The sequence below is a fragment of the Bison bison genome, unplaced genomic scaffold (genome assembly GCF_000754665.1).
Source record: "Bison bison bison isolate TAMUID 2011002044 unplaced genomic scaffold, Bison_UMD1.0 scf7180017864130, whole genome shotgun sequence".
Classification (NCBI taxonomy): Eukaryota; Metazoa; Chordata; class Mammalia; order Artiodactyla; family Bovidae; genus Bison; species Bison bison.
This window is the reverse complement of record NW_011494702.1, coordinates 827,804-831,025: the sequence shown is the minus strand read 5'-3', so window position 1 is coordinate 831,025 and position 3,222 is coordinate 827,804.

Sequence of the window (3,222 nt, the reverse complement as noted above, 5' to 3'; positions counted from 1 at the left end):
TACACACATACACACAGACACTCATGTGTGCATGCACACATGGTAAGCCTGGCCAAAGGCTCTGAGCATCTAGCTCACTTGTAATGCAGTTCTACTCTCCCATTATTACACTCAAAGAACTTCTTATTCAGTCAGTGATCTCCAATGAAGCGATATACATGGGAAGAGGGTATGCAACCATACTAGCATATTCAAAACAGGTTTCTGGATATTCATATTATTTATAGATTGTACTCTTCTGTGGATTATTATTGTTTAAAAATTCACTATTTTTACATCATCATGTAATTTAGCAAGAATGGGTAAGGAATATAACTTAATACTATATTTCTTGGTGGGTTAAGCAACACAACTTTATTATATGATTCTGTAGGTCAGATGTCCAGTGTGGGTCTTGAATGGCTAAATAACATGTTGGTGGGGCTGCATTTTTTTCTGGGAGTTGGAGGGCAGTATCTGTTTTTTCCTTTCCACTTCTAGAGGCTGGTCATCTTGTGATTCCCTCCTCTGGCAAGTCAAGTCCTTCTCATACTTCCAATCTTTTCTTCTTCTATTTACTCATGTCATTAGACTGGGCCCAGCCAAGTAATTCACAATAACCTCTTCACCTCAAGGTCCATGTCTGCAAAGGTCCATTTGCCATATACAGTAGCATATCTACACATAATAGGGATTAGAATCTAGACATCTTTGGCAAGGGGACTTGAGTATTTCTTTTTTACCAAAAATATTTCTTTTAAATACTATAACTGTTCAAAATCATTTAATATAATTTAAAAGAATATTCATTAAAACTAATGTTGTTTTTAACTACTATGGCAGCTCTGTTCCAGGCACAGAATTTTTAGTTTTAGCTTTAAATATTTGGTAAGTTAAATCAGTCTTTTACATGGGTTAAGTTAATGAATGACTTTTAAGTGTGATCACCAGTTATTACAATTACAATCTCACAACCTACATGTGTGGTACTGAAAAGAGACATCTACTCTAATATAAACCCCTATAATCAAACAAGAGGATGGAAGGCAGAGGGGCTTCTCAGATTAATAATTACCCTCCTGCCCTAAAGAACAATCACAAGAAACCTTACATTTTGTCTGGTAGAACCAAATTATCTCAGTCTGAGACACCCTGAATATTCCCTCCACCATGGAATAGGTGACTATAGTTGACTTTTATCTCTCCTTAATATGTAGTTTCCATGTGGGAGAGGGGCCATGGAGGGAATTCCTAATGCACTGAATATAAATCTGCATCAGTTTTTCTTGAGTATTTTTCAGTTGCAGATCCCACAGTCCCCTGCACATCTGACTCTTGCTCTATGAATCCCACTGCTATGCAGAGAGAGTATTACAAGGAAGATATTAAGCCACCCTGGCTGATCCTGACAGTGTAGGATGACAAATAGAAACTAGAGTTGAAAAACCCATCTGTTTTCTTTACATGACATCCTGGACAATATTTGTAATGGGATTAACATTATTCCTTCCAGTCCGAGTCAGGAGCGTCCTTGCTTATCTGCAAAGGTACTCCATTTAATTTGTTTTTCCTGTGATGGATGCATTATTGGATTTAAAGCCATCTTGGGGAATCAGATGTACATGCCCAGGGTAAAAGAGCAGCTTTAAGAATTATAAGTACAATGTTGCAGAAGTCATATATTTGCTGGAGTCACTTGGATAAGAGAGAAAAAGCAACTGATATAAAACTAAATGGCCCTTTTAACAGAATTATGGTGATATGACCTATTTCTTTTATGTACCCTAAAGAATGAGAGCTTAACCCTTAAATTCAGATGGGCTATGGTGAAACAATATGTTTTCTCCCCAAAAGAAAATTAAGTGATCCTTTGTACCCTAACAACATTCTCTGTTCTTCAGATCCCTGTTTCAATTTTCAATTAATCTAGAATTTCAACTCTTTTCATATTGCTATGAAACAGTGATATAACACAATACAAAACAATAAAAATTCAACTGAGTATGTTTTAAAGGTTTAATTGACTTTATTCAATGCTTAATGATTGGGCAGTATCCCATCTAGCAGAGAAAGGAGCTATACAAAATGAAATACATTGATAAATTGCAGGGGTTAAGGAATAAGTAAATTATACCAGCAGAAAGCAGATTAGGTATGGTAAGGTTGCTTCCCTTAGTGGACGGCAGGTGTCTACCATGCAGTTACCTCACTAGTAGTGGTGATCAAGTGATTCCTGATTGACTGATTTAGGATTCCATTTCTGGGACAGCTGAAATTATAATTAATTTCAGTGATGTGGGGCTTAGAATCAGAGATTTCCTTTGGGGACCATTGTCTTGTTTTTAACAATCCTCCTATACTCTTTTGATCAGACAGCCTTACTGAGAGATGTGGTCACATTTAACCATTAGTGCTACTTGTGCTGCAGTCCATGGGGTTGCAAAGAGTCAGACACGACTGAGCGAAAGAACTGAACTGAACTGAATGCTACTCCTGGCTACTGCTCTGAAGTTTATCAGCTTTTTCTAAATCTTTCTGTGGTAGTCACAGGCCACATTTTCTTTTTTCTTTTTTGAATCTCTTTGTGGTATTTACGGGTCAAAATGTCAAGCTCACATTCTAAGTTGGTCTTTCTTCCTGTTCCTTTTCTGACACTTTAGTCTGAAGGAGATCATTTGCTTGGTGGTGAGCAGCTGTGAACAGACATTTAAAGTTTTTGAGAGAATATGGTATACCAGGGAGGCTATTCTGATTATTAAAAACAGGGTGATTTCCCATATCTGGAGTGCACTTTGGGGCCATGGACCCAGGACACAAATCAATCAAAAACAAATGTCAAAGATTTATTTGAAGGAATCACTTTCTTAAGTCAAGTGGCTTGTTAAGTGATATTATACAGCTTACTCTGAACTTTCCCTGAATTTCCAAGCCATGTGTAAAAGGTAGTATTGGCTGCAGCACAGATACTTCCCTCCTCAGCTATAAGATGATCAATGGCTTTCCTGTTAACAAAAATAACTCCAGCCAGAGAGTGTGAGAATTTTTGCTGGGAAGTTATTGATTCAGCAATAGATTCTGAAATATCTTCATGAGTTAATCAGAGACTGATTTCTGGTCATAGCCACATTGGCACTCACTCCTAGCCAGTGCAGTGAAAGAAAGTGAAGTCACTCAGTTGTGTCCGACTCTTTGCGACCCCATGGGCTGTAGCCTGCCACACTCCTCTGTCCACAGGAATATTCC